At 39.6% G+C, this 15,477-nt stretch overlaps 1 protein-coding gene and 1 long non-coding RNA gene across 3 annotated transcripts in view; one reads left to right on the plus strand and one right to left on the minus strand.

Annotated features, from left to right (window-relative positions):
- CPA6 (carboxypeptidase A6) overlaps positions 1 to 15,477 on the minus strand; it is a 360,254-nt gene that overhangs the window by 329,917 nt on the left and 14,860 nt on the right. The window lies entirely within an intron of this gene.
- Positions 11,993 to 13,064, plus strand: LOC122235024. Its single transcript, XR_006213106.1, has 2 exons — positions 11,993 to 12,080; positions 12,573 to 13,064. It is a non-coding gene; the product is annotated as an uncharacterized LOC122235024 (long non-coding RNA).

The raw sequence follows: 15,477 nt of genomic DNA on the forward strand, positions 1-15,477 counted from the left end.
ACCTTTATCATGGTAAATAAATGAAGGCCTCTTAGAAACACTGGAGTGGTTGAAGAACATTCAGAATCCCAGGCTATACCTTTAAGAGTCCAGGAAACCCAAGTTCAGAACAACTGTTTACAGTCAAGGTTCCCTTCCCATCTGGGGAAAAAAAAAAAAAAAAAAGACATTTTAAGTAGTCTTGTATGAACCATAGGTTAAGTTATTTGATCATTACTGTTGCCTTAATGTTTAAAAAAACATGAGTGAATGCTCCCTGTAGTGGATACTTTTTAGAGTCTGGTCCAGAGATCCCCATCTCTGTATCTTGTCTGTAGGGCTTGACCCCAGGCTTTTGGTTTGAATTACCTAAAATTATGTCCCTGGCCTTAGCTGGCTTGAACAGGGATAGACACCCACTTCTTGCTCTTCACAATTTACGTACTGTGCTATTGAGGAACTACAAACAGGGTTCCGATAAGCCCAGGGCTCTTGAGGAAAGGTCCACGATGGCGCCTTCAAGCCCCCAGAGACCTGTCTGAATCCTTCCAACAATTTTCCCATTTTGGTCCAAAGTAGCTCAAAATGGTTTCTGTTACTTAGCAAACAATAAACCCTTAAATACACATTTCAAATGCTGATTTTTTAGAAAACCCAGACTATGATAGTTTGGAAAATATCAGATTCATCAGGGTTTCTATGGATAATTTGAAGCAAACTTGTAACAGCACTCATTTCCAAGGCTCCAGGATGTAGGTGTAGAGGCTCTGTTTGTCCGACAGAAAAATCCAGTGCGTGGAAAGAACTGGGCACCATCTCTCCTAAGGATCTATTTGCATTAACTTTTTGACACAAGCCTGGAAAGGCTTCTGGTTTAGGGTGTGGGGTGGGATCTGAACCCTGTCCCTAACAGGAATATGTATGTGTACAAACCACACACACACCTGAAAGATGGGGGTGGCACACACCTTACAGAAGCCATTTGTGGGAGAGGGAAGTCAGAGCCTCTAGAATAACTTGGGAGAAAAGGAGATGGTATCTGAGTCAGGCAGCAGGGAGTCCTAAATATCACGTGGGAAAGGGTTAAAGAAGAAGACAGTGTGGCGGTACCCCACTTAACACCCCTGTAACATGGTTATCCCAAGGAGAAACTGCCGTGGGCAGAATCACAAGGCCACGTAGTACTTGCATTCCACACTGACCTACACTGGGATGGATTCCAGATCTCCATGTCATCCGAGTCCCTTTGGCCTGATGAATCTGCAGCAGCCCACACAGAGAACACAGGCTTGGGCTAGCACCTAGAGGAACTAAGTGAGCGCTAATCCTAGCCCAACTGGTCTGGAGATGGCTCAGCCACAGGAAACCACATCATTCATTTCAGGGCAGAGGGAAGGATGCAGTGAGAACAGAGTTCCCTCACCCAGGCCTTGGAGCAGCTTGGGTAGAGACAAACCGTATGGTTGAACAATTACACGCTCAAGTCCTGGAGGGCCCGGCAACATCCGAAGAGCCAGCAGGCTGATTTGTAGACATACGTTTATACCTCCAGTGAACTGCCAGCTCTGTTGGAGTGGTAGCAGGGAGAATTTGGTCAGAGACTGAAATCAGCATGTAAATCAACACAGCTTTTGAGGCTTTGCTGGCACAAAGCAACACAGGATAGATTAAGTGCCTGTGATCTGCCAGTGTCGGACAGGGTCTTAAATACAACAAGATACAGATCCGCTAAGATCGTTTTTAGGGAAAGTTAAAATGGGAGTACAAATCCTCACAAGGCTATGAAAATTCCTTCTAGAAGGCCAGAGGGGTTCTGGACTTGTGGTCACTGAAATGGAAGTGTTAGGATACTCAAAGCCTTCTCCCAAAAAAGGGAACTCATTTTAGAGATTATCTACTTCATTAGGCACAATTCACTTTACAGTAGCCACGTTGATCATTTTAATAGATCAAAGGTGGTTACCTCAAGTTTTGTTTTCGTAAGTGAATACAGCCTAAATAGAGAAACTTGGTTAAGTAGCCAGTCTGCAGTGGGCACTTAGCCATGTTTTCTCATTTCAAGTATATATAAGGGACCCTAACAAGTCACTTACTCCATGTAATCAGCTCACGGCTCTGCTTTTCAAATAAGGGGAAATCATCTTTCCTTGCTCTAGCAATTAAGCTTGTGGAATTGGGCAATAGATACATTGTGTATAACGATATTTAGACCTTAACGGCCCTGGGAAGTTTATAGGCAGCTTGGGAACATTACCATTATTTCTAAGTCACCCAGATTTATAATTGCAATTTCCATCATAAGCATTTGACGCAATAAAGCAATTCTAAAGTGCTTCATAGTCTCCTAATGGCTTCAGTTTTTCCTTAATTCTAAGAGAAGATTGATTTTACAGTATCCTGGCTAGTGGAAGGCTACTTTAGTTTTCTCTGTTAGATTAACTTCCGTACAGCTGCATTCAGTTACTATTTACTTTCTGTTCCTTCTAGCACAGAACTAAGCTGAAATTTGAATGCCCTGGTAATTGTTAAATGCTAGCCACAAATGACCTTTAATCCTGCTGGTTTTATAGAAGGCCTACTTTTGGAATCTTATTTTCAAAATGTCAAGGCTAGAAGTTTTGTCTACAAATAGTTTTGAAGATTAGGGATATTTTGAATATGCCAAATTTCAATTCTGTATAAATGTATCTGATCACACACAATTGAGGGGTGTCATGGTAGGTGCTGGGACATACACCTCCCAGCTAAAAGATACCCAGAACTACCCCGTGGAGAGTGGAGTATTAGGGTTATATAAAAACAGAAGAAAAAGTGAAGAAGAGGGAGCAATTTGCTCATTTTGAATGAGAAGCAATGTCCAGGTGTCAGCATAGCAATTCCGATGGCAAGGATAGTGCATTCAGGTGTTGACAGCTTCCCAGATATCTCAGGATCTCTTTGAAATCTAATACTGAGCCTTAACCTAAAATAGGCCTTCAATCCCTGTTCATATTTAAAGCTTAGAACTAAGTGTCCTTCTAAGCTCTCTCAATGGTTTAATTGGCAAAAGTGGCAATTCAACTGGGCTTACCGGAAATACTTTATAGAAACAGAAGAGTCACCTTCAATTAGAGACACATGTTAAATATTTAATATGCATCCAGCACTGGCAGGATCCTGTTTCTACTCTCAAGCTTATAGTATCATCTGGGAATTCAAAAATATATACATTTTTAAAGCCCAGAGTAAACTAAGCAACTGGAAAAAACTGAAAAGCTATTGCAGGCTTGCATTATCAGAAAGACACCCCCCTGTGGATTAGAGCCTCTTAAATTCACCCGAAAAGATACATTTTGGCACCTAAAATGCCAAGGTATGGTGATTCCAACCATCTCAGGGCCAAGCCATGGAGGCTTTGATTTCACAAAGCTGGTAACCATGAGTAACTGGGCTCCTGTCAGTCTTGCTCATCTACAGGACCAACCCCAGCAGCAGCAGCTCCACAGGGGAGCCTTTTAGAAATGCCTGTTTGAAAATCTCAGACCCCAGCCCAGTCCCACTAAAATCAAAATCTTTATTTTCACAAGATCCCAGGTGATTTCTATGCATTTTTAAAAAACCTGTACAGCCAAGCTTCTAGGATTCATTTCTGTGAAATCTAGGTAATTTCTTTTCGAAGTATATACTTGACTGCCGTCTTTGTTGTCAATGAAAACTAGCCCTTCTCTGCAATATTTAAGATGAATAAAAGATAGATTAAGCAGATTTTAAAACAGATTTCCCACCCCCGTTTTCCAGAGTATTCTAGCCACATGCCCATAGCAGCTGTGTTTACCTCTGATTAGACAGTACAATAAATGCACCTAGTGATAAATGAAATTGAATTAAATGCCTGATTGCATATACATGTTAAAACAGTTGGTTATTTCACCAAAACAATGGGAAATGTCTGTCATGCAAAAAATGCAAAGTAGGGCCAAGTAGACATACTGTAACAGTGAATAATTCTTTAATGTATTTATAGAGGAGTTACGGATTTCCAAGTTTGCCCTTTAACATGAAGTCTCCTTTCAATGGAAACATTGCTGTCTAATTCCAAGTGCTTGGTTTGCTCAGACCTGTGGACTCTTCAGCCTCACATTTATAAAGAAACTGGATGTTAGAACAAAGGGACAGGGAGAGTTATTAGTCACCAATGAGATATCCATCTCGAATCTATGATACTGGACTTTGGCAGCTGATTGAGGGGGAACTGGACTTCTTTGGATGTGGCCCTTGTAACTATCCTCAGACAGCTGTTTACAGTGCCTGAAAAACAGCAACTGCTCCAAGAACACAGGTTGTGAAAGTGAACAAGTGATACAAAGCACAGCAAAAAACCTTCCATGAATGGTAGAGATTTAGACATGGAGAGGAAGGCTAGATTTGTCCCCACATAGGACACACCCCTTGTTGAGGCGGGGAGGAAAAAAAAAAAAAAAAAAGATCTCAGAGCACAGGTCAAAAAAAAAAAAAAAAAAAAAAAAAAAAAAAAAAAAAACCTTTCTATTCCTTCCAATTCTTCTGTCCCCTTCTGGAAAATTCTTTCAAGAATTTGAAGGGAGTCCCTGTCTTTAAAGGGAGAAATTAGGAAAAACAGCCTGTAACAGAGGAAACAGCAGGGACTTTGAAGCCTAGCAAGTCAGAGTTTGGATGCAATTGCCTGAAGTGTGTTTTCAATCCAAATTGCATAGATGAGTGAAGGAGCAGCTGCACAAGGATGAGGGAGGGGAGTGCTGGAAGGAAGTGCTAGGAAATAAAGGGGAAAGATACCAAATTAGGGCATCATGGACTTACTTTAATATTGCTGGAATTATTTCTCCCCTAATCCTTATTGTTTTATCCCTCAATACAAACGTATCGATTATGTGCTCCTTGTAGAAGAGTAAACTGTCCCCAAAGCATGTAATATTGAATGTGAGAATTCCTGGTCATCCCACTTCCAAGGATAAGCATTATTGACCATATTGTGCATATCCTATTTTCTGTTTTATAGGTTGTGTTTTTTTATATATAATACATAATACTTCATATATATGTACATTGGGTGTACATAAAATGGTCATTGTGGTAGGCTGAATAATGGCACCCAAAGTAAACCTTCTAATCCCTGGAACATGTACTGCCTTCCATGGCAAAAGAGGGCATTGCAAATGTGATTGAAAATCTCAAAGATGGGAGATTGCCCTGGATTATGTGGAAAGGCCTTAAAGGCAATCACAAGTATCCTTAGAAGACAGGCAGGAGATTTGACACACATGGAGAAGGCAATGTGACCACAGAGAAAGCTTGGAGGGGACCACCATCACCGGAAGCTGCAAGGGAGGAACAGATTCTCCTCCGTAGCTGCCAGAGGGAATGTGGCCTGTTGATGATACTTAATTTCAGCTTAACTGTCATGTTGTTAGAAGCAGGCTTTTGAGAGTTAAATGCTTTGGGACTGAATCTAGAACACTGAAGACAATGAGATGGATGTGCCTAATACTCATGTTTTTTTTTTCTGAACTACATTTACATTCTCCAAGCTAGCCTACTTTGGTTCAATCTCTGGGTCCACCATTTTCTAGAATATTTAACCTATTTTTAAAACAATTCCTCACAGTAAAATGTACTACGTCTTGATCTGTCCTAGTTAGCACAATTAATTTTATCTGGAAACTCATACAATGATTTTTAGGAGTTATGTTTTTTTTTTTTTTTACTATGAATATTTGAAAAAAACTAAGTTAGAACTACCCTATGATCGATCAATTTCACTTTTACCTATAGGATACGAAATACAGATTCAAAGGGGTACATGCATCCCAAGGTTTATAGCAGCATAAATACCACAGTAGCACAATAGCACAATAGCCACAGCATGGAGAAAGCCCAAATGTCCATTGACTGATGAATGGATAAAGACATGGGGTGTGTATGTGTGTGCACGTGCGGGCATGTATATATAAGAAAGTGATAAAATGGAATATTAGCCAAAGAATGAAATCTTCCCATTTGCCATGACATAAGTGGAGCTAGAGTGTGTTAAGTGAAATAACTAAGAAATACCATATAATAGCATATGTGGAAGTTAAACAGATGAATATAGGGGAAGGGGAGAGAAGAGAGACTCAGGACTATAAAGTTTGACAGAGGGAGATAGGTTGGAGATGGGCTAGATGGGTACTAAGAAGGGCACTTGTGATAAGCACTGGGTGTTAAGTCTAAGTCCTGAGTCACTGAGTTCTACTCTTGAAACCAATATTGTACTGAATGTTAACTGGAATTTAATAAAACTTTTTTCCATTTTGTCTGGAAAAGTAATCGTTTTTAATATTTTTGAAAAGCTAGTTTGGGCTAAAGAGAATACAGCTAGGTAAAATCCTAACTTATGCTTGTAAGACCCAGAAGCACAGAATTTGCAAAATCTTAAGGAAATCATTCTGGTCTAGGCGAACTGCCTCCCCCACGTAAGAAAAGGACCAGTTACTGCCTATGGTGAGTAATACATATGCATCTTCTAAAATCCCCCTAAAGGAATTTTGTCAAACTGGGAAGTTAGAAAATTTCCTTTGGCAAGAGTCTCTCCACATCTTCATCTGGGCTACCTCTCCCAGTCCTAGCAGACATGGATTATTTGTAAAGACAAAGGGTCCAGTTCATGGAACTTTGTCCGAACTTTGGGGGAGGGGGTACTGAGCCTAGCTGCCAATATTTTCTTTTGGCTTTTTCTTTCATGGTTTTGGGCAAGTTGGACTGAGAATCATAGTCAAGACAACAGGCCAGTTTCTAAATCTAATCAAAATAAGCCTTTTGAGCATTTACTATTTATAAAGCACAAGGAGAAGCATATGAAGTAGTTGAAGATACAGGCTTTACACTGAAGGTGCCTCAAGTTCAACAGAAAAGCTGTTAGAGGAGGGCTCTGGGGGCTTGTTTCGTCATGCTAGAAATGACTTCACATGAAGGGCTAAAGGGTAGGGACATTCCACATGTGACAACACACTGAAGGACAGCACCCTAGGTGATACAGATGGAGTGGATGGAGTAGGAGCATGCTTTGGTCATGCCCTTGAGGAAAGGGGCAGACTCCTCTGAGCAGAAGAGAGGGGAAAAGGAAAGAGCTGTAGAGGGACTTGGATGCCCGACAAAGGAGTTTGAACAGCAGTCTTGAGATTTTGTGGCCTATTGAAGCATTCTGGATCAGTAAAGCTATGTGACAGAAAAGCACTTTGGGAGGATTAATTTGGATAGTGAGGCACAGAACAGAATGGAGGTGGCAAACTGGAAGTTAGGAAGTTACTACAGCCACATGGACATAATGAAGGCCAAAGGAGAGAAATGAAACCCAGAAGAAATTGGTGGGGGGGGGGGGGGGTAGGAGGGAGAGTGGTAGGGCTCAGTGAGTAACTATGTAGGGGAGAAAGAAAAATGAGCCGTTTTAACCCTGGGTGGTTGGATTTCTCCAAAGTGAATGAGAATAGGGTAAAGAGACACACAGACACAGAGAGTGTATATGTTTCAAGGAAGTTGGCATCCACACAGGAATGTCCAGTAGCCATTTTCCCATATGGGACTGAAAGGAGTAAGAAACCCAGAGCCGGAAATGAAGGCTTGAAACGCATCAGGACATAGGTGATATACTTTGTGCCATGAAAACAATCAGCATCTTTGGGACAGAACACAGCTTACAGGGATAGCATTTGAATAATGCTATCTCGGATAATAATACCCTATCTGGATAGTCTGTAGGCTTTCAGGAAATAGAACTTGAAGGAGTGGTCTCTGGTCCTTTTCTAACTATATCTCTGCATTATGTACCTTGAATTTAACCAATGGTCCTTAAGACTGTTGAATTAGGGACTTTGTACTCCACAGTTCTGCTCTGGATTTTCTTCATCATGTTGACTATCTCCTGACCTCTCCACCAGATAATGAAGTCATTGTGTGTATTTTGTATAGCTTATGCAACTTGAGAGATCAACTGAAGTTGACCTTTCCTTTTCCAACTGCACAATTAGAAGATGCCAGCTAATACAGTCACCAAATATTTACTAAGTAACCTACTATGTGAAAGACCCCTATTAGGAGCTGAACAAACTTCTTATTTATATTCTCCCTTTTAACGCAAAAGGTAAGCATTACAAGTGTTTAAGTAAATCAAACGCAGGCTGGAAAAAGTCTTAAACCTAACATGTGGAGTTAATGGTGCCAAGTTGCTTGTTTTTATAAGCACAAGAGCTTTTTAAAGCTGAGCACTCTGGCTACGCCCATTAGGTTCCACAGTCCCCACAGACTTTGTTGTAGGACATCTGGTACTTTACTGCCTTAGAGGCTCAAGAAATACCATGCGTGCCATTTGCTTTGTCTCAGTGTTTCTAAAAGGTTCCCTTTCCACTTGATCTTTGTTAGTGGTAATAGTCCAGGGTTTCAGACACTGAAGGTCTGGTGTTAATAGATTTTAAGTACTCCTGTCCATTCCTCAAAAAGGGAATATACAACTACAACCTGAACATTAGCTTTACTTTCATGAAGCTTTTGAAGAGTGATCTCCATAGGACTGAATTTTTGCCCAAAATACATGCATTTTGGCTACAGAGGAAGACAGTCAATATCAGGACACTGAGCGAGTCAGGTGCAGATGAACTAAAAAGGCTGAGGGGAACACTACGGCAAACCCAGTAGGTTACTTTCACAAAAACTCCATCATCAAGGGCCAAAGGCTCACAGTACAGGAAAATGAGATTTTGCAAGCATTTGAATTTCATACATCTTACTAGCTGTTGAGGAGGGCTTAGCACTGAGAGGTACTTTCTTTATAGAGGCTTTACAAAGGTTTGTGGTCTTCACTGCCTAGGATCGACACTGGCAGGCACCTTAACCTTATTTGATAAGCATTGCCCGTAGTTCACAAACACTAGTCTACGGAGAAGACGCACCAGAGTCCCTCGGTTGTCCTTTTTAAGACGTTCCTGGGCTGTTTCTGGATATTCTGGTTCTATCTATACATTTGGAGTATGCATAAGGCGTATCTGCGTTTGTAAAATCTGCAGGTAATTCTGATAAGCTTTGATTCCACTTCCTTATAAATTAGCATTCTATGACTGGAAGATTCTGGGAAAAGCAAGCTGTAACCCAGGCTGAGTGTACATGTTCCATATGTTAAGTATAGGCATCAATGCACTAATCTCAAGTGGAAAAGCAATGGTCCTTTTCTAGTGGGACAGAACGGAGTTACTAACTTATGAACTTGTAAATCTTGGTATGTAACTATAGCAAATGTAAGAAGGGCAGGAGAAACATCCTGTTCTAGGATTACCTTCAAGCATTTGACATTTCCTTATTTCTTCATCATGTTAGAAGAAGAGATTGGGAATAAAATGATATACCCATGGCACATAAATCAAAACAGAACCGAGACTTCTTTCCTAGTCCAGTTCTTCTAAAATATGCCATTAGGGTAGAAATTTAAGTCTCATATTAGTAGCATTTTAATAGAAATGGGAGAAGATAATCTACCCTCTCAAAAATACTATTGCTATCTTCACCTTACCTCCTAAAAATAACCTAGAAAAACAGCCCTATGATGCAAAAGCATATTTAAAAAAAACAAAAAACATGACTGTAGCGCTTTAATATATCATGCACATTCTTCTAGGTCCACATGTGCCCATAACTCATTTAACAGCTTCATAGTATTCCATAGACCTGTCTTGATTTACAGGATTTTTCCAGTCATTCCCCTATTGGACTTCCAGTTATTTTTTTTTTAAATCACTATCAGTGCCATAACAAACATTGCGACACATGCTAATTTTGCACAGATGTTCCCTATGAATGGGATTGACCTGTGCAAGGGTAGGAGGATCTTAACTCTTAGATTCTGCTAGATTGCTTTCCAAGGAGTTTGTAGCAATTTCACACTTCCATCAGCACTGTAGGAGTTCATTTCTTCCAAGCCTCACCAACATTGGTGAAACTTCAAAGGATTTAAAATGCTCAATCTGTTGTGTGAAAAAAATGGCATTTCATTGCTTTAATTTGCAATTCTGTGTATGAAATACACCTTTTTGTGTATGTTGGCTCTTTGCATGTCCTTTTCTGTGAATGGCCCTCTAGGATAAAATATTCTTCTGCACACCATGTACAAAGGAAATTCCACATAAAGATCGAAACACAGCAAAGTCAGAAGAAAAAAATGCCAGAATATTCATATCAGTGAGAAGAGATGCTTGACAGTTTAAACAAGATAAATCTATATGCCACAAAAGAATTAAGGTAGGTTTGAATTTATAACCATTAAGATTTAGTCTTTTGCCTTACAGGAAAAAAAGGAAATGATAGATTGCATCATATAGTTTTGTGGTTTTTTTTTTTTTTTTTTTAAACTAAATGATTAACATTCCTGATATAGGATTCTCTCAAAAACAGATACAGTACAGGCAAAAGGAAAAAATAAAAGGCAGTGATTTTTTCCCCACCCTGACTCAGTCTGAGGATTCTAGTGTTTAAAATATAGACAGAGTACATGTTTACATCAGATTGTTGAATAGGAGGTGGGTCTCCTATATGAGGTGCCCCCTCCTCCCATCTGTTCTCTGCCTATAGAGCCTCTTGGCACTTGGGTCTGATTTCCTCAGGTGGTGTGTGGTCTTTGGTAAACTTCATACACCTACTAATCACATTGTGAGTTTCCTTTTAACATTTCCCTCCAGCCTTCCCTTTCAACTCTGCAGCCAACTCCCAGCAGCCCCACAGTCTCTTCAAGTCCATAATGAATATTCAGAAAATTCTGTACACAGAACAGAGAGCCCCACTGAGCACCATTCACAATTTCAGGTATACCCTACAGTGGAAGGATCACATCCAGTTTTATAGTTTAGAAATTGAGTTTAGGAAAGGCACTTGTGGGGGCACCTGGGTGGCTCAGTCGGTTAAGCATCCGACTTCAGCTCAGGATATGATCTTGCAGTTCGTAATTTTGAGCCCCACATCGGGCTCTGTACTGACAACTCAGAGGCTGGAGCCTGCCTTGGATTCTGTGTGTCCCTCTGTCCCTTCCCCCTCTCAAAAATAAACATTAAAAATTAAAAGAAAAAAGGCACTTGTGTTGCTTTTATATACAGGATTTAAAGCACTTCCTTATATTCCAGTGTAGATATGGAACACCTGAGAGTTTGCAAGTACTTTGTAAGGCCTAAGGTATTAGATAGCAGTCTTTGGACCAGAATCTTCTTTAAATCTACAGTTAAAAATAATCTGATCAGTGGGAGCATCAGAGACCCCTTGCTCCTTATCCCTTACTTGGAGACAGCACATCTCTTACCAACTACCTTCTGCTATAAAGCTACTTCAGTAAATCAGCATCATTCAAAGCCCTGCCTTGAATAACATCCTCAAAAAGACCTTTCTGCCTTATTAGTTCCCGCCTCCCCTGAATAGGTAGTACCCTAATATTTCTTTATATCACAGTTGTAATTAAGGTCTGCCACCTCAAGTGGAGTATAAACACAATGAAAGGACCACATTTTTTGGTGGGATGCTTAGCACAGTGCTAGGCTCATAGCAGATAATTAAACCTACATTGAGTAAGTGAAAGTCACAGTATCTTAGATCATGCCTCTTTGTTCACTCGTACACAGTCTAGCTCTTTTACGGGCTTCACAAGAATTGGGGCTTTGCCCACCTTATTTATTCCTAGGCCTATGGATTCCTAACATCTGGAACAACTTGGGACATATAGGAGCTCAATGAGAATTTGATAAATATAGGTTCCAGTATTATGCTTTTGTTGGCAGACTTGAAAGTGGTGATCTCAAAATTCCATCATTTTTCAGAACTCCATGAATGGGCATGCTCACAATAGTTTCTACATATGGTACTCTCCCCTTATCCTTGTTTTCAGTTACCTGCAACCAACTGGTCTGGAAGCAGATAATCCTGACAAATCCTCAGAAAGGTCAGTAGTGTTCATAGTGACTTCACAATGCCCAGGGTCATTGACCCCACTTCAAGTTATCTCAGAGGCAGTTGGTCTCCCATTACAAGAAGGGTGATTACAGTACAGTGTTTAGAGAGGGACTGCATTCATCTTTTATTACAGTGTATGTAATTCAATTCGATTTTCCACTTCTTATTGTACTTAATTTGGAAGTTTACCTTTATCATAGGTATTTATGTACAGGAAAATAGGTCTAGTATATGAAGGGTTCAGTACGATCTGCAGTTTCAGGGCTCCAATGAAGGTCTTGGAACATACTTCCACGGACAAGGCAGGTTACTGTGCTTAACTTACCTACATGTCTTTAATACCACTACATTATAAAACATACACAGAAGTTAAAGGATGAGAAAGTGTTGATAGGTGTTAGACCATTTTTTTCTGTATGACAATTTGTTACCCAGAGTTACACTGCAATCAGTCACAAAGTTAGCTGCAAAGCTAATCTTTCCAATTTTCTTTAAGAAAACGCCTGGGTTTTAAAAGGCAGAAATCCCTTTAATCAAGGTTCTAGAATGTAGGAGTGAGAGGCAAAGAAAAATGATTTGCCAGTGATTGAAAAGTAGTTTTTATTCAGACGTTCTTTTTCTTCTAGTTTTCAGGTTGAGATTACTGGGAAGGGAGAGAAACATCCATAAATCAGAGGAGGTCTACTTACAACATAAGAAGCGCAAAGTACTGAAAAGTATGAATTAAGGATGAGGAATTTTGTCTGACAGTGGCATAGAAAAGTTTATGCAAACTTTTCTCAATCCATGTCCTACAGAGACAAGATGAAATAGCCCCCAATCATCTTTGGCAAATCAGAAGACATTCAACCTAGACTAGGTTCCAGTTATGATCATGGCAGCTTTGAAGAGAAACGGATGGTTAAGAAGACTACTAGCAAGTATTTTTCCTGAGTTTCTCAAGATATGAATGGGCTAGCTCAGTCTGGGAAAAATACATCTAAGGAATAGATCTAAGAAGTATAATGGATTTTCCCTCCAGTCACTTCAAATGTGTTTTTCCTGACCCATTATGTTACCTTCTAAATGAAAACCTAAATACAAATTGAATCCGTGTGGTATGGAGACCACCAAATTTCTATTTGAAAGTCTACTTAAAAACACATACCACTACAATGCTGGTTGTTTCCGACATTATTCTAAACTGCAAAGTCTCAAGTCCTGCTCCTGTGTTTTCCAGTTTCCTCGGTATCTCTGACACTCAGCAAGGCAGCCGCTTTGGCCATTTAATGCTTCAATACCCAACCATCTCATTTTTGCTCAGAACTTAAAAAATGAGCATGTCCGTTTTTCTTTTCAGTCATTAGTTTGGCACTGAGTGCTGTGTTATTAAGTGACTGACTTCTGATTTTTATTTGTAATGCTTCTGGAACTGTTTTGGCATAACAGAAGCTGAAATCCTTACTATATTGTTGTGGGATGGGGAGATTTACACGTTAAAGATTAGTTTTTTGCTGAATGTAAGTTGTTTGTACTTCATACAGAATTCATAAATATAGGAAGAAAAAAGTCACCTGTAACACTGTTACTTGGGTCATAACAATCACTTAATATTTTAGGGCATTTCTCCCGAGTTAACCAGATAAGAAATCCTCAACTTGACCTGTTAGAACAGTTCTACATCCTGTTTTCTCACCATTTCAAATTGTATCTTGAACCCTTATAATAGGCACATTCCATAATATGTACTCTAAGTAACCCTTTTCCTATTGTTGAAAATAGATGTAGCTTCCTAGGTTTTGATGAAATTGGTGATAAACCTCTTTCCATACACTAAGTATTTACTCACATTTCACGTTATTCCCTTAGGAAAGCTTGTTAGAAAGGACACTACAGAGGATATATTAGTGTTGAAAATAGCTTATGTTTATGTGTTAGGCTCGGTCCTAAACACTCCACGTATAAAATTTAATTTTAGTTCAGTCTTACAGATGAGGAAAATGAGGCACAGAGATTAGGTAACTCTCTAAGGTTACACAGTAAGTGGAAAAGCTGGGATGCTTAACCCCAGGCTGAGGATTGAGCTGGTGGCTCTTAACCTTTATGCCGTATACTCTAGTCACTTAAATAGGATCTGAGCAGATCCTTGGACTTGGAAGGAATAGACCATTTAACTGAATCTCTGCATGTTACAGAAAGGCCCAGAAAAATTAAGTGACCAAGTCAGATAGCTAATAGCAGATCTAGAATTTACATGTCAACTCCTCATACTGTAGTCCAGAACATGCTATTCTAAGCATGGTCCATGAACCACAGCATGGGCCCCACCTGGGAGCTTGTTAGGAATGCAGAATCTCAGGCCTTACCCCAGTCTTCCTGAAGCCAAGTCTGCATGTTAAGATCCCCTGGGGATTCATCTGCTCCAAGTTTGAGAAGCTCTGGCAATACACTGTAAACTTGATGAATTCTTGGTATTTCAATGGAAAAACTGCATGTAAACTGCTAGTATTTCCACAGCAAGAAAAAAGTTCTCGGTTAAAGCTTATACTAGGTTGAACCATATGAAATGGTTTCAGATAGACGGATATTGGTACCTTAGTGTGGTTCAACTTCAGTGGGTAGAAAAGTAACAAAACTTACAGGTATTGGCAGTTTGTGTAGAGATCAAACTTAAGAGGTTCTTTATTCCCAAAGAATAGGTTACTCGGGAAGGAAAAAAAAGTAACAGACAATTACAGTGCAAAGTGAGAAGTACTACTGAAGAGCATTCTGAGACCTCTGGAGAAAGTTAAGGGATATTCTGGAAAATACACACCAGGGAAGAAAACAATTATTTGCCTCTATTAAAGGCAAAAAAAAAAAAAAAAAGGCAGGCATGCAAGCCTTAGTCAAAGGTTTAAATGGGCACCACTGTAAGCTTCTCAGCCTAATTAAAACCAGTTGGTTAAGAATATAAAGGTGCTCCACAAAGTTTGAGAGATATCAATTACCATTTGAAAAACTAAGGACTATGTTATCCTTCATAGTGATAGCAGGTAAGGAGAGTTTACGCGTCTTACCACTTAGGGTGCATGATTGTCATGGGCCCTGCTTTTGTTTTTATTTTTTGAAGTTAACCGGTATTTTTAGGTGGGGCGAAATGAACTGATTTCCATTGTACTATGAGAAGAATACTAGGAGTAATACTTCACGATGCAATGCATTTACCAGAATCTGAATAACCTATAAATAAGTGGCATGTGTTAAATATAAAAGCCTTTAAGTATTTAAGTCATTTTTTATTTATAGCAATCTTACTGTTACAGAAATGAGACTGGGCCATTATATTGGTTTTGCATCTTTACACTGGTTTAGAAATACTTAATGCGGGAGTTGGGGAGTTGGTTGAATTGGTAATTCCATTTTAGCATTTAACTTTTTTTTCCTCATAAAGAGGCCTTTTCTAGAAAGCACCAACCTACTAGTTGCTGGGCCCATGGTAAGCTATTCATCCTGTAGATGTTCTATAGAGAAGTTTCATTAAAGGACAAAAACAAATGCTTTTTCACATAC

This window comes from Panthera tigris, chromosome F2, assembly GCF_018350195.1.
Source record: "Panthera tigris isolate Pti1 chromosome F2, P.tigris_Pti1_mat1.1, whole genome shotgun sequence".
Lineage (NCBI taxonomy): Eukaryota > Metazoa > Chordata > Mammalia > Carnivora > Felidae > Panthera > Panthera tigris.